This window comes from Schistocerca americana, chromosome 3, assembly GCF_021461395.2.
Source record: "Schistocerca americana isolate TAMUIC-IGC-003095 chromosome 3, iqSchAmer2.1, whole genome shotgun sequence".
In the NCBI taxonomy this organism is placed as follows: Eukaryota; Metazoa; Arthropoda; class Insecta; order Orthoptera; family Acrididae; genus Schistocerca; species Schistocerca americana.
This window is the reverse complement of record NC_060121.1, coordinates 829,646,478-829,667,070: the sequence shown is the minus strand read 5'-3', so window position 1 is coordinate 829,667,070 and position 20,593 is coordinate 829,646,478. Positions and strand designations below refer to the sequence as shown.

General features: G+C 44.4%; 1 protein-coding gene across 2 annotated transcripts in view; it reads right to left on the bottom strand.

The window, feature by feature from the left end:
- Window positions 1-20,593, bottom strand: part of LOC124607457 — a 202,835-nt gene that overhangs the window by 36,533 nt on the left and 145,709 nt on the right. The window lies entirely within an intron of this gene.

Below are 20,593 nucleotides of genomic sequence, written 5' to 3'. Positions count from 1 at the left end.
CTGTAAAGAATTTGTGTTAGCATTTTGCAGCTGTGACTTATTAAACTGATAGTTCGGTAATTTTCACATCTGTCAACACCTGCTTTCTTTGGGATTGGAATAATTATATTCTTCTTGAAGTCTGAGGGTATTTTGCCTGTCTCATACATCTTCCTCACCAGATGGTAGAGTTTTGTCAGGACTGGCTCTCCCAAGGCCATCAGTAGTTCTAATGGAATGTTGACAACTACCAGGGCCTTGTTTCGACTCAGGTCTTTCAGTGCTCTGTCAAACTCTTCACGCAGTATCGTATCTCCCATTTCATCTTCATCTACATCTTCTTCTATTTCCATAATATTGCCCTCAAGCACATCGCGCTTGTATAGACCCTCTATATAGTCCTTCCACCTTTCTGCTTTCCCTTCTTTGCTTAGAACTGAGTTTCCATCTGAGCTCTTGATATTCATACAAGTGGTTCTCTCTTCTCCAAAGGTCTCTTTAATTTTCCTGTAGGCAGTATCTATCTTACCCCTAGTGAGATAAGCCTCTACATCCTTACATTTGTCCTCTAGCCATCCCTGCTTAGCCATTTTGCACCTCCTGTTGATCTCATTTTTGAGACTCTGTATTCCTTTTTGCCTGCTTACCATAGAAGAAGAATGGGTAGCTCTGAGGGATGAAGTAGTGAAGGCACCAGAGGATCAAGTAAGTAAAAAGATGAGGGCTAATAGAACTCCTTGGGTAACAGAAGAAATATTGAACTTAATTGACGAAAGGAGAAAATACATAAAAAAAGAAGCATCTACCACTCAGCAAACACAAATTACACATGAGAGTAACAAGGATTTGTGAAAGCATGTTATACAGAGTGCATGGGATCATCGACTGTTGGCGGCTTCTCATTGTCTCAACAAAGTACACTACTGACTATTAAAATTGCTACACCAAGAAGAAATGCATATGATACACGGGTATTCATTGGACAAATTTATTATACTAGAACTGACATGTGATTATATTTTCATGCAATTTGGGTGCATAGATCCTGAGAACTCAGTACCCTGAGCAACAACCTCTGGCCGTAATAACGGCCTTGATACGCCTGCGCATTGAGTCAAACCGAGCTTGGATGGTGTGTAAAGGTACAGCTGCCCATGCAGCTTCAACACGATACCACATTTCATAAAGAGTAGTGACTGGCGTGACGAGCCAGTTGCTCGGCCACCATTGACCAGATGTTTTCAATTGGTGAGAGATCTGGAGAATGTGCTGGCCAGGGCAGCAGTCGAACATTTTCTGTATCCAGAAAGGCCCGTACAGGACCTGCAACATCAATGCTGTAAATTTTCTTCATCATGGCTGTATTCTCCAACACCTCAAGTTTCATCATAGCTCGCCATTGTCACTAACATTACCTTCATAGTTTCTACAGCAAATGAGCAATTAATTCAGGATAAATTGTGACAAAATTACTAAATCTCGAAAAAATGAGTGTGCTGAATTACTTTTGAAAAAGTTTATGACAGAGCTAGAAAAATTGTGATTGTCATGACAGAAAAAAGCAGTAGATGAGGTGGGGTAGGTAGAGGGATGGGGGTGGGAGCACATTGATGGTCATCTTCAATGTGTGCACCATTTGTAGCACACAGGATATCTAAACAATATTCCAGTACTCGTCTGGCTTAGCGTGTCCTCGTTAACATGTGCTGTTGCTGGTTTGATGTGATCTCACAGTTCCTGCAGGTCCTACACAATGAAAATAAAAAATGTAATGGCGTTGCGCAGGATCTGGGTGTCGGATCTGGTCTGTACCAACCAGTCCACACACTGTGCTAACTATTGGGGGGTGGGGTGGACGAGAGACCAGTTTTAGGTGCATGAACATTATGCTGCAAACCGCAAATTTCTATCTATTTCAACTCCTGAAATATAAGTGATCAAATCTGTAAAGATCATTTTGGATCAAGTGTGTGTGTGTGTGTGTGTGTGTGTGTGTGTGTGTGTGTGTGTGTGTGTGCTCACTTATGGGTTTTTTAATAGACTAAAACAAAGAAACTACCTATGGGCCAGTCATCATTTAATGAATTTTAATTAAGGTTTGCTACTATTTATTCATTTCCAATTAATTGAATTTCCATTGACACGAAAAAAGGTCCAGGTTTATGACAGACAGTAGTATAGAAATCCCTCCAGTATGCCTCAGGACACCCTCAAAGCTAGGAACAACCTGGGGAAACCCAGTGTTGCAAAATTACAACTTTCCTCAAAGCTAATTAACTGAAATATATTTGTGCTCATAGCGCACAGCTTAATTAAACGCAGGTACAAGACGTTATAAAGTAATTCAACTGAGCAGGTTTTTTTTCTTCAAAGCACCTCCTCACTGTGTGCCCGATTTGAGAAGGTGTGAGCCATCTTGGTTTGATTATCTGTCATTTCGAATCACTTTTGGAAGCCAGCCTGAGCGTGGTTTGTCACACTGTTTCTTCACACTCGTCCAGGCAAAGTCTGAGCTGGTTAACCATTTCAGCCCCATTTACATGATATACAAATGCTTACAACACGAAAAACATATCTATATATTAACACTACTAAGCAGACACATTTCAACACACATACAACTACCATTAGATGTAGCCTTGGGTTGTATAGTCAAGACTATTATGTCTTGATTGTTGTAAGAAGCTGCGAAGTTTGAAATTCATATGTGTATTTTGTTTATTTGTACCACTTAAATGGAAACAAATAATATTGCAAGTGATTGTGATGTACCAAAAGCCTGATGAAAATGAAGAAGCATTAACTACTGCATAAATACACGAATCAGAGTATTATACAGGGTGATTTTTTCCACCAAGTACACACTCTAGGGACTGATCGATGAGAGCATATGGAACGAAACAGGTCTAATGAACTTATGTCAGGAAAGGCATTGTTTCCATGCTGGAGACCATTTATTCAATCGTACATTGTTACACTGACTGTGGTCTGATATGTGCTGTACCATGCAGCCACAGTTACAGTATATGTTGAAAATGATTTTTATGTGCCTCAACACACGAGTGAACGGGTTGTGACATATTCTGTCTCACATGTTACATTGGCCATGCTGCATCTAAAAAGTGTCAAAGGCAGCAAGAATACACTGCTCCAGTGCCTCCACATCTGGGATGGATTTTGCATACACGGTATGTTTGAGGTGGCCTCATAACCAGAAACTGCACGGTTTGAGATCCAGTGAAAGAACAGGCCACACAACTGGAACCACTCGTCCGATCCATTGACAAAGGAAAACACGATTGAGATGCATCAGGACACTAACGGCGAAGGAGGCTGGAGCACATCATGTAACAGCCACATAACCCTTTGAATCACCAATGGCACTTCTTCCAGTACAGGAGGCAAAGTAACCCGCAAGAAATGCCAATAGTTACAGCCTGTTAGGCAACATGGAAGAAGGCTGGTCCCAAAATACAGACACCAATTATCCTGGTTGACACATTCCAGCTGCACCGACACTGATGATTCACTGTCACCGTGCCATGGGGGTTCTGCATACTATCGCACAGATGACTGTTAGGAAAGTTTAAGATAACTCTATGCGTAAATGTGGCCTCGTCTGTGAATAGGATGAATGACACAAATTCTGGAATCGTGGTTGCCTGGTGAAGAAACCAGTAACAAAACTGCTCCCAATGTGGAAAGTCTGTCACTAGTAAGCCCTGCAAATGCTACAAGGGATAAGGGCAGTAACAACTGTCATGGAGAATATTCCACACGGTTGTCTGGCTTACCCCGTAGTGGCAGGCCAACTGCCCGGTAGTGACGCGGCTGTCGCCTTCCACAGTGTTAATCACATTTTCCTCAAAGTCTGGTGTCCAAACATTTCGGGTACATCGTTCATGATTTCCTGTTTCCTGAAACGACCCTATCTCAGACAAATGGTGAAACACTGTTGCAAACACTGAATGCTGTGCTTGCTGCCCGCCACCTGTTGGCATTTGCCATTTGCCTTTCCGCAAGTAAACATCATGTCGGCAAGCTCTCGATTCGAATATGGAACCGTTGTGTACAACACAGTATCACATCCACTACAAGGTGAATCAGCAAGAGAAGTGGATGGACGCAACACTAGCAATCAATATGGCACGAGAGAGCACTAGGGCATGATGTATAAAGAATGGTACCACCCTCAAAGAGGAAACCATGTATACTGTAACTGTGGCTGCATGGTGCAGCACATATTAGACCACAGTCTCTGTAACAATGTATGATTGAATAAATGGTCTCTAGCATCATGCAGTTCCAGACAAATTCATTATACCTTTTTTGTTCTGTATCCTCTCATGAATCAATCCCTAGAGTTTGTACACAGTAGAAAAAATTACCCTGTATATGAAAGAGAGAAATCTTATGAATAAGAAGTGATCCTCAAGATAAATTCAATGCAATACACAATATCTGCAAGGATGATTCTTATTATGAAACTAGATTAAGCAAAAAAATCAACAAATGATAAGTATTCTTCGTGGAAAAATACAGCCTACAAGTGGCAGAATATTCTTCAAATGCAACAGATCAAGTCACCAATTTAAAAAAAATGTATAATATTTAGTTTATGTTCACGTCACCTCAGCATTTACAAAAATAGATACATAAATAAATAATTAATGTTGGGTGTTAACTGGTGGAAGAGAGAGACAGAGCCTCAATAAATTTAAATTAAAAATAATTATTTAAGAAAAACATTCTAATATAATATGTTCTTAAAACTGACTAAAATGTATGAGATAATTTCTCCTAGCCCCATACACATTCCTAATACCATATGAATGATCCTGAAAATTTGTGCTTGTTAATTTTTAATACCTACAACAGTACTCATAAAATTTAAAATGTAAAACATAGTATGCATGCAATACATAAGTAATGCATCAATAGTTCACCTAAGTTGTTAACAATTTTATTGAACTTCAAATAATACAAACAGTTCTGCGATTTTCCTCAACGACAGTCACTCTCTACACTCCTTACGATTACCCAATGCATGTGCCATGTGTGTTCCGTTTACAATTTTACAGGTATTATCATAAAAAATTCACAAGCACAAATTTTCAGGACTTTCTGTACGGCATTAGGAACCTGTATGGGGCTACCAGATATTATTTAATACTTTTCAGGCCATTTTAAAAAAGTGTTATATTAAAAATCAAACAATGAAAAATCCAGGATGGAATGTAACAATATTATGAGAAGGAAAGTTGTTACTCACCATATAGTGCAGATGGTGAGTCGCAGAGAGGCAAAACAAAAAGGTTCTCACAACACACGCACATGCAAACACAACTTGCACACACGTCTGCAATCTCAGATAACTGAAATCACACTGCAAGCAGCAGCAGCATCAGTGCATGACGAAAGTGGCAACAGGGTGGGCGTAAGGAGGAGGCTGGGGTGGGGAGGGGGGGGGGATAGTATGGTGGGGGTGGCGGACAGTGAAGTGCTGCAATTTGGACGGAGGGCAGGAGAGAATGTGTGTGTGTGTGTGTGTGTGTGTGTGTGTGTGTGTGTGTGTGTGTGTGTGTGTGTGTGTGTGTGAGTGGGGGGGGGGGGGGGGGGGGGGGTTGTAAGTAACGGAAAGGAGAGAAATAAAAACAAATTGAAAGACTGGGTGTGCCGGTTGTGTAGTGCTGGAATGGGAACAGGGAGGTGGCCGGATGGGTGAGGACAGTGACTAATGAAGGTTGAGGCCAGGAGGGTTACGGGAATGAAGGATGTATTGCAGGGAAAGTTCCCACCTGTGCAATTCAGAAAAGCTGGTGTTGGTGGGAAGGATCCATATGGCACAGGCCATGGTGCAGTCATTGAGATGAGGGATATCATGTTTGGCAGCGCGTTCAGTAACAGGGTGGTCCACAGGATGGTCACAGTTTGTCGGTGGCCAATTCATGCGGACAGACAGCCTGTTGGTTGTCATGCCTACATAGAGTGCAGCACAGTGGTTGCAGCTTAGCTTGTAAATCACAACAGTAGTTTCACAGGTAGCCCTGCCTTTGATGGGATACGTGATGTTAAGTGACCGGACTGGAGTAGGTGGTGGTAGGAGGATGTAAGGGACAGGTCTTGCATCAAGGTCTATTACAGGGATATGAGCCATGAGATAAGGGATTGGGAGCAGAGGTTATGCAAGGATGGACAAGTATATTGTGTAGGTTCGGCGGACGGCAGAATACCACTGTAGCAGGGGTTGAAAGGATAGTGGGCAGGACATTTCTCATTTCAGGGCATGACAATAGGTAATCGAAACCCCGGCAAAGAATGTAATACAGTTGCTCCAGTCCCGGATGGTACTGAGTTACAAGGGGAATGCTCCTATGTGGCTGGACTGTGGAACTTTGGGAGGTGGTGGGAGACTAGAAAGATAAGGTACAGGAGATCTGTTTTTGTACAAGGTTGTGAGGATAATTACGGTCAGTGAAGCCTTCAGTGAGACCCTCGGTATATTTAGAGATGGACTGCTTGTCACTGCAGATGCGACAACCACAGGTGGCTAGGCTGTACAGAAGGGACTTCTTGGTATGGAATGGGTGGCAGCTGTCAAAGTGGAGGTATTGCTGGTGGTTAGTAGGTTTGATATGGATGGAGGTAGTGATGTAGCCATCTCAGGTGGAGGTCAACATCTAGGAAATTGTCTTGTTGCGTTGAGTAGGACCAGGTGAAGCAAATGGGGGAGAAGTTGTTGAGGTTCTGGAGGAATGTGGATAGGGTGCCCTCACCTTCAATCCAGATAGTAAAGATGTCATCAATGAATCTGAACCAGATGAGCGGTTTAGGATTCTGTATTTTCGGGAAAGATTCCTCTAGATGGTCCATGAATAGGTTGGCATAGGATGGTGTCATGTGGGTGCCCATAACTGTACCCTCGACTTGTTTCAGTCAGATGTCTCGCACTGAGTAAAACATTCATGTAGCTGACATACGCGCAGAGACTAGTTTCTTCCGGTTTTTTCGTTCACCTGAAAAAACTGACTGAAGGAAAAAGCAATCGATTGGATACATCGCGATCTCAGGCAAGTGAAGCATTCACGGTCACGCATTGCCCAGAGCATCTGGTAACAGGGCAATCCTACAGCCAATCGGAGAGAGCGGCGCCAAGTTTCTGTAGTTTAAAAATTGTGCGTTGTCAACCTACACAACACTAATAATTTTGGTTCCTACTGGCATCAGCTATCCACGAATAAAATTTCATGACAATTTTTCTCCACCCTGTAAATGAAGCATACAGGATCAACAGTCAGAAAACCATAGGGTTTTCAGTTACCCACTTCAGATCAGGTACAATTAAGGTACAATAAAGCCCCTGCTACACTGTCACCAACAATGACACAGTGAAATTATTTTAAGGAAATCCTAGGAGCAAAAATTAGATGAGAGGATACAATTATTACCAGTGACATGAATGCATGGACGGTGTATTGATAAATAGATAACAATGATATAGGGCAATCTGGTATATGTACGAAGGTACTGATGTAGCCATCTCAGGTGGAGGTCAACATCTAGGAAATTGTCTTGTTGTGGCGAATGGAAAAACTGGTAGAAGCCAACCTCGGGGAAGATCAGATTGGATTCCGTAGAAATATTGGAACACGTGGGGCAATGCTGACCCTACGACTTATCTTAGAAGAAAGATAAGGAAAGGCAAACCTACATTTCTAACATTTGTAGACTTAGAGAAAGCTTTTGACAATGTTGACTGGAATACTCTCTTTTAAAATTCTGAAGGTGGCAGGGGAAAAATACAGGGAGCGAAAGGCTACTTACAATTTGTACAGAAAGCAAATGGCAGTTATAAGAGTCGAGGGACATGAAAAGGAAGCAGTGGTTGGGAAGGGAGTGAGACAGGGTTGTAGCCACTCTCCGATGCTATTCAATCTGTATATTGAGCAAGCAGTAAAGAGAACAAAAGAAAAGTTCGGAGTAGGCATTAAGATCCATGGAGAAGAAATAAAAACTTTGAGGTTCGCCGATGACATTGTAATTCTGTCAGAGACAGCAAAGGACTTGGAAGAGCAGTTGAACGGAATGGATAGGGTCTTGAAACGAGAATATAAGATGAACATCAACAAAAGCAAAACGAGGATAATGGAATGTAGTCGAATTAAGTCGGGTGATGCCGAGGGAATCAGATTAGGAAATGAGACACTTAAAGTAGTAAAGGAGTTTTGCTATTTTGGGAGCAAAATAACTGATGATGGTCGAAGTAGAGAGGATATAAAATGTAGACTGCCAATGGCAAGGAAAGCGTCTCTGAAGAAGAGAAATTTGTTAACATCAAGTATTGATGTCGTTTCTGAAAGTATTTGTATGGAGTGTAGCCATGTATGGTTGGTTGGTTGGTTGGTTTTGGGGAAGGAGACCAGACGGCGTGGTCATCGGTCTCATCGGATTAGGGAAGGATGGGGAAGGAAGTCGGCCGTGCCCTTTCAGAGGAACCATCCCGGCATTTGCCTGGAGTGATTTAGGGAAATCACGGAAAACCTAAATCAGGATGGCCGGACGCGGGATTGAGCCATGTATGGAAGTGAAACATGGACGATAAATAGTTTAGACAAGCAGAGAATGGAAGCTTTTGAAATGTGGTGCTACAGAAGAATGCTGAAGATTAGATGGGTAGATCACATAACTAATGAGGAGGTATTGAATAGAATTGGGGAGAAGAGGAGACTGTGGCACAACTTAACTAGAAGAAGGGATCGGTTGGTAGGACATGTTCTGAGGCATCAAGGGATCACCAATTTAGTACTCGAGGGCAGCGTGGAGGGTAAAAATCATAGAGGGAGACCCAGAGATGAATACACTAAGCAGATTTAGAAGGATGTAGGCTGCAGTAGGTACTGGGAGAGGAAGAAGCTTGCACAGGATAGAGTAGCACGGAGAGCTGCATCAAACCAGTCTCAGGACTGAAGACCACCACCAGCACCACCACCACCACCACCACCACCACCACCACCACCACCACCACCGCCGCCGCCACAACAACAACAACAACAACAACAACAACAACAAGGTATAAAGAATGCTGTGGATGTAGTCTTCTAGATCTCAGCTTGAGAATGTTGTGGATGTAGTCTTCTAGATCTCAGCTTGAGAAATGATTTTGTTACAATAGAAAAGTTAAAATATTCTTAAATATGGTTGGGATGGGCACCAGCGGAACAAAACCACTTTTACGCCCTTCTTTAAATCTTTCCCACACAAAATGTTCATTCACCACTTAGTTCCAATGAGACACTATAAAAGTATTTCCAACTTAATTTGTTTCTTTAGCACATAGTGCACTATACATCCAGCAGCAGCACATTTTCAAGACCAGAAAACCAACTTGTCAGCATGTAACAAACAACTTAGCAGGTAGCACAAGGGAAAGTGTTTGCTATTATTAAAATTTGGCACCATAAACCTTCATCTTAGTTACAATCTGTTGTTGTTGTTGTTGTTGTTGTTGTTGTTGTTGGTTTTTTTTTTTTTGGGAAGGAGACCAGACAGCGTGGTCATCGGTCTCATCGGATTAGGGAAGGATGGAGAAGGAAATCGGCTGTGCCCTTTCAGAGTAACCAGCCCGGCACTTGCCTGGAGTGATTTAGGGAAAGCACAGAAAACCTAAATCAGGATGGCCGGACGTGGGATTGAACCGTCGTCCTCCCAAATGCGAGTCCAGTGTCTAACCAAGTTACACTCTGTCTTCAATTAGCTACCATATGTCTTACGTCGCATATTTGCGCACAATAAACAAAACTCAATAATTCTCAAAACAAATACCACAAAATATGAAAAATAAATTTTCGGTAACTGAGAATTGCACAAAGCACTGTTATCAAATGAAAGGAATTGCTGTTGAAGAGATAGATTGGTTGATTTGGAAGAGGGGACCAAACAGCGAGATCAGTCCCATCAGGTTAGGGAACGAAGTCGGCTGTGCCCTTTCAAAGGAACCATCCTGACATTTGCCAGAAGCGATTTAGGGAAATCGCGGAAAATCTAAATCAGGATGGTTGGATGTGGGTTTGAACCGTTGTCCTCCTGAAGCGACTCCAGTGTGCTAGCTAATGTGCCAGCTCACTCGGTGAAGAGGTAGAGAAGGGTGAGAAAATGGTAACTAGAGGTTTGCTGATCTGGAAAATGTTTTAATTCAGTGAGTACATCAAACTGAGCCTGCATCAATTCCTCTAACGAAAGAGTCAGTAGTTCACACAGATGTCTAGAACTCTAAGAGAAATGAAGCAGAAAATTTATTGTATGTAGGTATATCAAGACCAACCCATTATGTCTATGACATGTTTTGGACCTTTTTTAACAAAAATAATGGTGAAGTTTAATGGCGACATTGAATCCACCTACAAAGTTTTTGCCTGTAAAAACAATGCTCTAGCATGTCTCATGGCAGATTATCAAAAGGCTGACATTTAATGCAGACACATTTAGACTGTTAAATGAAGTCATGTTTAACACAGCATAAAATCATGCTTTATACAGCATACACTCAAACTTGCCAGAGTAGGGTGCTCAGCAAACACACAGTCATGCTAATGGGGCAAAGAACTAAAAGTGTTCATCAATCACTAATGTTTCACAAACTCATGTAACATACCAAGTAAGAAAATTTATTCGTGAAGAGCGAAAATGAGAAGTTCAATTTGTCACATGGTGAAAGTGTTTCAATTAACTAAACTGCAAGACTATGTTTCTTGTAAACAGTTTTGGTGACACTGAACTTACTCTTTCTCCCAATGGTACCAGTCCAAAAGTCTTAAATTACTTATATGGGAAAAAAAATGTTTACTGGATAGATAAAAAATCTACTCATCAGGTGGCTGCAAGGGAACATGCATATAAAAGGTATTAAAGTATGCGAGCTTTTGGAACCAGTGGTTCCTCCTCCTGGCAGATGGGTTGAGGATTGGTCAGTTGGTTTAAAAGAGGGGAGGGGTGGGGTGGGACAAAACTGCAAGGTCATCGGTCCCTCGTTCTGATTAAAATAATTCCACAAGGGTGGGAGTAAAATAATCGAGACATACAAAACACAGCTGGAAGAAAGGAGAAACCACAAGAATGACAGAAGGGCAACAAACACTAAAATGGACAAAATTAGACAGGAAAACCACAGAAGACGCAGGAAACATGTAGAAGAGATCAAAACAAGAGAGCAGATTACCATGGCTGGCTGACCATGAGAATAAAAAGGAGAAGCCAGCCACTCTGCAACACATTAAAACCTCTACCCTAAAAGCACAATGGTAGAGGACACAGAGGGACTAAGGACATGCGCTAAAACTTAGATCAAATGATAAAACCCTCCCTCACGAATAAAACGTAAAACTACAGCTGCTGTTGAGGCATTGTCACCCATCACCGAAGGAAAGGTGCTGGCAAAGTTAAAAGTCCACCGCAGAGCAGCTAAAAGTGGGCAGTCCAGCAAGAGGTGGATGACTGTCATTTGTGAGGCACAGTGACACAGAGATGGGTCATCATGACAAAGAAGGTAACCAAGTGTTAGCTACTTATGGCCAATGCGGAGCTGGTGAGGACAACTGATTCCCTGCCAGAGGACTGCATGGCGGACTTCCACACATTTGTAGTCTCCTTAATGACACGTAGTTTGTTGTGCGTACTGTTATGTCATTCTGTCTCCAACCGCCGAAAAATCCAGTGGCGTAAGACAGAACACAGGCCAGATTTGGAGATGCCCATCTCCAGAAGGAGTTTCCACGTAGCCTGTTTGGCCAGCCTGTCAGCAAGTTTGTTGCCTGGGATTCCAACATGTCCTGGGGTCCACACAAACACCACTGAACGACTGGACTGTTCCACAGCATAGATGGACTCCTGAATGGATGCTACCAGAGGATGGCGAGGGTAGCACTGGTAGACAGCTTGTAGGCTGCTCAAGGAGTCAGTACACAGGAGAAATGACTCACCAGGGCATGAGCGCATGTGCTCAAGAGCACAAGATATGGCCACCTGCTCTGCAGTGAAAACACTGCAGCCATCTGGCAAGGAGTGCTGTTCAATACGTCCTTCATGAACATATGCAAAGCCTACATGACCATCAGCCATTGAGCTGTCTGTGTAAACCACTTCATGGCCCTGGCACATGTCAAGAATCTAGAGGAAGTGATAGCGGAGAGCCGGAGGGTTAACGGAGTCCTTAGGGCCATGCAAAAGCTCCAGACGAATCTGCAGCCTAGGTGAGAGTGCCGTCGAACTGTAAACCAGACTCCCAAAGTCAAGGCAGGATTGAACAAGGGCTCTGTAGAGCTGCAACAGCATAGAGCGATCTGCACCCCAGTTGGTGTTGTTCAGGCAGTGGAGGGCACTGAGGTGCTGCCAGCACTTTCACTTAAGCTGATGAAGGTGAGATAACCAAATCAATCGGGCGTCGAAAACCAGTCCTAAGAATCGATACGTTTCCACTACAGTGAGTGGTTTGTCATTAAGGTACAGTTTTGGTTCTGGATGAACGGTGCGATGCCAACAGAAATGCGTGACACACGACTTCACGGCTAAAAATCGGAAGCCGTGGGCTAGAGCCCATGACTGCACCTTGTGAATGGCTCCCTGTAGGCGCCACTCAGCAACACCAGTACTGGAGGAGCAGTATGAAATGCAGAAGTCGTCCGCATACAGAGAAGGTGAGGCCGACAGCCCTACAGCTGCTGCTAGACTGTTAAAAGCCACTAAAAATAGACACATACTCAATATGGAGCCCTGCAGAACGCCATTCTCCTCAATACGGGGGGAACTATGGGAGGCACTGAATTGGACACGGAAAGTACGGTGCAACAGGAAGTTTTGGACAAAAATTGGGAGCAGGCCCCAGAGACCCCACTCATACAATGTGGCAAGGAAATGATGTAGCCAGGTCGTGTCGTATGATTTACATAAGTCAAAAAAGACGGCAACCAGATGTTGGCATCTGGAAAAGGCTGATCTGATGGCAGACTCGAGGGACATATGATTATCAGTGGTAGAGCAACCCTGGCGGAAGCCACCCTGACGTGGAGCCAGTAGGTCACGTGACTCCAGGACCCAACACAACTGCTGACACACCATACATTCCAGCAGCTTACAAAGAAAGTTGGTGAGGCTGATCGGCCAGTAGCTATCCACATCAAGCGCGAGTTGACCGGGTTTGAGCACCGGAATGATGGTGCTCTCCCGCCATTGTGATGGAAAGACACCATAGCACTGGATCCAGTTAAAGATGACGAGGAGATGTCGCTTGTAGTCAGACGAGAGGTGTTTAATCATTTAATTGTGGATCAGATCAAGCCCAGGAGCTGTGTCGGGGCAATGTGCAAGGTTGCTGAGGAGCTCCCACTTTGTAAACCGGGTGTTACAGGGTTCACTGTGATGTGTAGTGAAAGAGAGGACTTTCCTGTGTGAAAGGCTGAGAGGTAGTTCTCTGACACAGAGGCTCGAGCAAAGTGCTTAACAATCGCATTTGCGTCGGTAGACCATTGATGTAAATGTCAGGTACTCCTGTTGCCGTCTGGTACTCAAAAAGACATCTGATCTTCGTCCAGACTTGGGAAGGTGACATATGGCACCCAATGGTCGACATATACGTCTCCTAACACTCCTGTTTACAACATTTTATAAGCTAGCGAACGAGGGCACGGAGCCGCTTAAAGGCTATTAGGTGCTCTCGGGAAGGGTGCCGCTTATGTCGCTGTAGAGCTCGCCGACACTAATTGCCTCAGCGACTTGCAGCGACCACCATGGGACTGTCTTTCGCCAGGGGCACCATAAAAAGTGAGGGTTGCATTTCCTGTCGCAGAAACAATTGTTGTACTGACCTGCTCAACTACAACATTGATGGCACCATGTGGGGGAGATGCAGCGATGACAGCAGAGGTGAAGGCTTCTGAGTCTGTCTTGTTTAAAGCCCATCTGGGTAGGAGTCTGTGGGCATGATGCCAGGGAAGTGACAAGAAAATGAGGAAGTGGTCACTACCGCACAGGCTGTCATGTCCTCACCAATGGATAGCTGGGAGAAGGCAGGACTGCAAACTGAGAGATCAATGGCCGAACATGTGCCATGTGCCACACTGAAATGTATGGGGTCATCTGGATTTAAGAGACAGAGGTAGAGTTGTGACAGTAAATTTTCAACCTCCCTACCTCGGCCAGTACACATGGCACTACCCCAAAATGGTTTACGCACCAAAATCTCCCAAAAGTAGGAAAGGTTTACGGAGTTGATCAATCAGCACAGCCAATACGTTCAGGGGTACTGCACCATCTGGAGGGAGATATACATTGCAGATAGTTATTTCCTGCGTCATCCTTATCCTGACAACCACAGCTTCAAGAAGGGTTTGAAGGGGCACAGATTCACTACATACTGAGTTAAGAACATAGATACAAACACCACCTGACACTCGATTTTAGTCGCTATGGTTCCTGTAATATCCCTTATAGCCGCGGAGGGCAGGGTTCCTCACTGCCAGGAACCAAGTTTCCTGGAGGGAAATGCAGAAAGCAGGTGTAAAGCTTAACAGTTGCCGTAGCTCAGCCAGGTGGTGAAAAAAATTGCCGCAATTCCACTGGAGGATTACATAATCATGAGACTGGGAAGGCATGAAACACTCAATGAGGCAGCCTACACCTCAGCGTGACCTGCTGCCACGAAATGAGTACCTGTGTGATCGACATCCAGTGTGTCTGAGGGCCCAGCGAGATCTACGTCCTCAGCGGATAAGAGAATCTCCACCTCATCCTCTGACACAAAGCTTTTAGGTAGTGGTGGTGTGGGTGCCACCGCAGTGTCTCGGTTCTTGGGGTTCTTTTTATTTTCAGGTTTCTCTCACTGCTTCTTAGGTTTGTCCAGCTGGGAGGGCTTCACTGATTCAGTTTCAGGGACTGAGGAGGATTGTGAAGCCCTACGACCAGTTACCTGTGGTTGCTTCAGTCCCTGGCGGGTGTCAGCTTTGCCATTGGTAGGAACCTGGGAAGGGAATGTCCCAAAGGATCCCTTCCTGGCAAGACGAGCCATAGAAGACTTACAGTTCTCCAGCTGATAAGTGGGGTCTGACATCCCTGATCTAATGGTTTGGGTGGGGGTTTGCTCCTGAAGTAGGTTGTGCAGGAGCAACAGGGAGGGAAGTGCCGCCCTGCTCACCCCCCAATAAGGGGAGCAGGTGGAGTCTGGTGGATCTGAGAGCCAATTGTATGCGGCGGAATGGAAGATGGTAGACCCATTGTCATAGTAGCAGCGTAGGTTGACTCATATGCTCAGGATGTAGCCTCTCATAGTTTCTCTTATCCTCAGTGTAGGTCTGTTGGTCCAGGATCTTGCATTTCATTGTTTTTCTTTCTTTCTGGAGAATCCTGCAGTCTGGCGAGCAAGGTGGATGGTGTTCTCTGCAGCTGACACAGATGGGAGGTGGGGCACAGGAAGTATTGGGGTGTGAAGGACGTCCACAACCTGACAGGTGACGCTAGAAGTAAAGTGGGAAGAAATATGCCCGAACTCCCAGCACTTAAAGCACTGCATCGGGGTTTTACATCACAGTGGTACACCATCACCTTCACCTACTCGGGTAATGTGTTCACCCTCTAAGGCCAAGATGAAGGCACCGGTTGAAACCTGATTATCCCTCGGACCCCGGTGGATGCGCTGAACAAAATGGACACCTCGCCACTCTAAATTGATGGGCAGCTCGTCGACAGATTGCAAAAAAAGGTTCCTGTGAAATGTGATACTCTGGAGCATATTTACGCTCTTATGGGGTGTGATGGAAACAGAAATATCCCCCAATTTGTCACAGGCGAGTAGCGCCTGTGACTGGGCAGAGGCAGAGGATGGTGTTTTGATCAAGACTGACCCTGACCTCATTTTGGACAAACCCTCCACCTCTCCAAGCTTGTCCTCTAAATGTTGCACCAAAAAATTGAGGTTTCATTGACGAGAAAGATTCCCCACAACTCTTGTACATAGGAGGTACCAGGGTGAGTAAGCTTTGCTGTCATCCTTAGCCTGGTGTTCCTCCCATGGTATAATGGGGGGGGGGGAGGGGGGGAGGATGATTTGTGGTCGTATTTCTTAGTATTTCTTGAAGTTAGACCTTGACTGCTTAGGGACTGCTGGTGTTTCACCACCAGCAAGAGATGAAATACTACACTTCATGGCATGTCAACCGCCATGATACCACCCACTCCGACCCCACGGGCACCCACTCAGTCGCAGCAAAGGCCACCTGGCAGGATGGCCCATGCCCAAGGGTAACTGACATCTAATCCTTGGCGTATGTGAGGAGTTAATGACACAGGCATCAGCAAAGCAATCTCTGTGTGGTCAGGGGCTACAACCAACAGGGTCCATGGCGGCCCCACCACAATGGACTGGCTACCATGCTGGATATCAGGCACAAACAAGCTAAGAAGTCCATTATCATCGACAGTGCAGAAAACGATACTGCACAGAGGATGGAGGAAAATGCGCCCAGGAGGGTGATCTCGCCCAACAGCTCGAGAATGACCGGAGTTGCAGATCCACGTTGACCAAGGATGCGAGAGGTCTCAGCGCATGATGGACACTATGCACCATGTAAGGCGCCCTTCCCCAATTGGATCGCTCTTTGGGAAAATTTTGAAAAATGGAGGTCAAACCCTACAGGGGACCATCAAATACAGGTCAAAAGGTGAGAGACTCCTTTGAGTTGCCTCTTACGACAGGCAGAAATACCTTGGACCTATTCTAACCCCCGGACTGGCAGGGGGGAGGGTTGAGAGGAAGGAAGAGGGGTGAAGGAGTAGGACTGGTGAGGTTCAGGAAAAGAGGCAGAGTTTGGAAGAAGTCAACCCAGAACCCGAGATCAGTGGTGACTTGCTGGGTGGCATGAGAAGGAAAGACTGATTGTCAGGGACTGCAGTATACAAGATTCGGAAGCCTGAGAGTTTAATTTGGAGGATAGGGTAATAAACAAGAAAGAGATTACTGCCAAAACATCAAACATGAATTAATAAGAGTGAAAAGCTGAGAGAATTGTAAGTAATGGAGGTAGGAGGGTCACAGCAAAAAAGATAGTTCAGAAAATGAAAGATGTAGGAAACTAAAAGGGAGTGATGAAAGGAATAGTTAGTGGAAATAAATTCTGAGACTGACGAAATTAATGTAAATTAGGGCCAGGTGGTTGCCAAGAACCAAGGAAATATTGTGGTGCCAGTTCCCACCTGCAGAGTTCTGAGAAACTGGTGTCTGGGGGAAAAAGTTCAAATGGCACATGTGGTGAAACAGGCACCGAGATAACAAGTGTCATATTGTAGAGCATGCTCTGCAACAGGATATTGTGTGCTGCAGGTATACACCCTCTGCCTAGGCCTGTTTATCCTAAATGATAACTTGGTGGTGGTCACGCCGATGTAAAAGGCTGAACAGTGTTTACCTAACACATAGGACGTGTCGTTTCACATGTGACTCTCCCTTTGATAGTACATGTTCTACCAATTACAGGTCTGGTATGGGTGGTGGTAAGAAAGTGCACAGGTGAAGTCTTACAGTGGGAACATCACAGGCACAGGATTCATAGGGTAGGAAGATAGGTGCAAAATGAGCATATGGCTTGACAAGGGGATTGTGGAGATTGAGAAGATGGCGAAAAGCTATTTTACATGTGGTGGGCAAAATGTCGGACAGAACATACCTCATTTCAGGTCATGATTTTAGGAAATCATAGCCTTGTTGAAGTAGCTGATTGATACATTCCAGAGCAGGATAGTACTGAGTCACAAGTGGAGTACACTGAAGTTATTTTTTGAAGGGATCAGCAGTATCATGCTTGGATGTGATAGCCCAGGAAATCTGCTTTTGAACTGGGCTGGTGGTATAACTACATCCAGTGAAGGGTGAGGTGAGAATGGTGGTGTATTGCTGTTAACGAGTCTGCATCTGGACAAATATGTTTGCCTCGAATGCCAAGGCTGTATCGGAGAGAATGTTTGACATGGAAAGAATGGCAAGTGTCAAAATGTAAATACTGTTGTTTGGTGGTAGATTTATTGTGAAAAGAAGTGTGTCACTGATCTTTGGTGAGGATGAGATCTATGTCAACGAAAAAGGCATGGGATTTGGAAGAGGACCATATGAAATTTACAGGGAGAATGTTAGAGATACCAAAAATTGTAACATGTCAGCCGCATCTGGGGCCCATATGTTAAAGATATTGTCAATGTATTCCAACTGAACCAGGGGCTGAAGGCTTATGCATCATAGCCAAGCCCCCCCTCCAAGTGGCCCATCAAGAGGGGCATAGTAAGGAACCAGGCTGATTCCAATGGCTGTGCCCCTGATCTGTGTATGCGCGTCTGTCCATTCCTCAACGGTAAAGTAGTAGTTGGTAAGTATAAAGTTGATCAAGGAGAGCAGGAAGAATGTGATAGGTTTGGAATCAGGTGTGCATGACTCAGGAAATGTTCAGTACACAAACAGACCATGTACATAGGAGGTGGCATTAATGGTGATAGTGGGATGGGCACAGATTTCAGGTGATCTAGGAAGTGGTTGGTGTCTTTAATATAGGAGGTATGTCTTTGTACTATGGATTGCAGCTGTTGAGCAACTAAGGCAGATACACATTTCATGGGTCCTCTGAAGCCAGCAATTATGGGACAGCCAGGATGATTGGGTTTGTGGGACCGATGGGAGTATGTACATGAAGGTCTATGCCAGCTGTCTGACGCCTCTACATACAGCATCTGCAGTCAAGGGCTAATCCCTGTGATTCAAACTTACCTGCAGACCTGCAGTCCCTCCTTAAAACTTCAAGTCCCTCGCAAGTACTAACACCCCAATCCATAGAACTTCTAAACCCCAGCTAAAGCATGAACTCTCACCTTTTACCTTCTTACTAAGATCCACAAACCCAAGCACCCTGACCATCCTCTAGTTGTTGGCTTCAAAGACCCACCAGACGTATAACTGCCTTAGTTGATCAACTCCTACAACCTATAGTACAAAGACTTCCCTTCTATATAAATATAAGAGAACCAACCATTCCCTAGATCGTCTGAAATCTATATCTGTCCCACTATCATAACACACACCTTGCTTGTAACCATTGATTCCACCTACCATGTATAAGGTCTACCTGCTGCTGAACATTTCCTCAGTCATGCACACCTGATTCCAAACCTCTGACATCCTTCTTGCTCGTCTTAATCAACTTTAAACTTACCAACAACTACTTTAACTTTGAGGTGCAGACATACAAACAGATCAGGGACACAGCCATGGGAACCACGATGGCTCTTTCCTATGCCAACCTCTTCATGGGCCGCTTGGAGGGGGTTTCCCTATGATCCATAAGCCTTCAGCCCCTGGTTCAGTTAAAATACATTGACGACATCTTTGCCATATGGACTCATGATGTGGCTGACATGTTAAAATTTTTCGAATCTCTGTATATATTCTCGCAGCTAACTTTCACATAGTCCTATTCTGAATTCCAAGCCACTTTCCTTGACATTAACCTCATCCTCACTGACAGTCAGCGACACTCTTCTTTTCACATTAAACCTACCAACAAATAACAGCATTTACACTTTCACAGTTGCCATCCTTTCCATGTCAAATATTCCCTCCCATATATCCTTGGCATTCGTGGCAAACATATTTGTCCAAATGCATACACTTCACAGTAACAGACCACCATTCTCTCCTCACCCTTCACTGGAGCAGTTAAAAAGCAGAGCAGATTTTCTGGGCTATCACACCCAATCCTGATACTGCTGATCCCTCCAAAAAATAACTTAGGAGTACTCCACTTGTCACTCAGTATTATCCTGGTCTTGAATGTATTAATCAGCTACTCTGACATGGCTATGATTTCCTCAAATCATGACCTGAAATGAGGTATGTTCTGTCCGACATTTTTCCCACTGCACATAGAACAGCTTTTCGCCACCTTCCCAACCTCTGCAATATCCTTGTCAGACACTATGCTCCTTTTGCACCTATCTCCCTATCCTATGACTCCTACCCCTGTCACGTTACCACTGTAGGAATAGCCCTATGTACCCTCCTACTGCCGTATACCAGACCTGTAACTGGGAAAACGTATACTATCTAAGGAAGAGTCACCTGTGAAACAACACATCATATACCAGCTGTTATGCAAGCACTGTTCGTCCTTTCACATCGGCATAGTCATCATCAAGTTATTAGTTAGACGGAATGGGCATAGGCAGAAGTTGCCATTTGCAACACACAATATCCTGTTGCAGAACATGCTCTACAACATTACAGTTGTGACCCCAGTGCCTGTTCCGCCACACGTGCCATCTGGATTCTTGTTCCAGCCACCAGTTTCTCAGAACTCCGCAGGTGAGAACTGGTGCCACAATGTGTCCTTCGTTCTCACCACCCACCTGACCTTAATATACGTTAATTTCTTCAGTCTCAGCATTTCTTTGCAGTAACTATTCCCTTCTTCACTTTCATTTATTTTTCAACATTTATCATTTTCTGGCCTGTCTATTTTTCGCCACTACCCTTCTGCCTATATCACATACAATTCACTTAGCTTTTCACACTTATTAATTCTTGCAGCGCTGA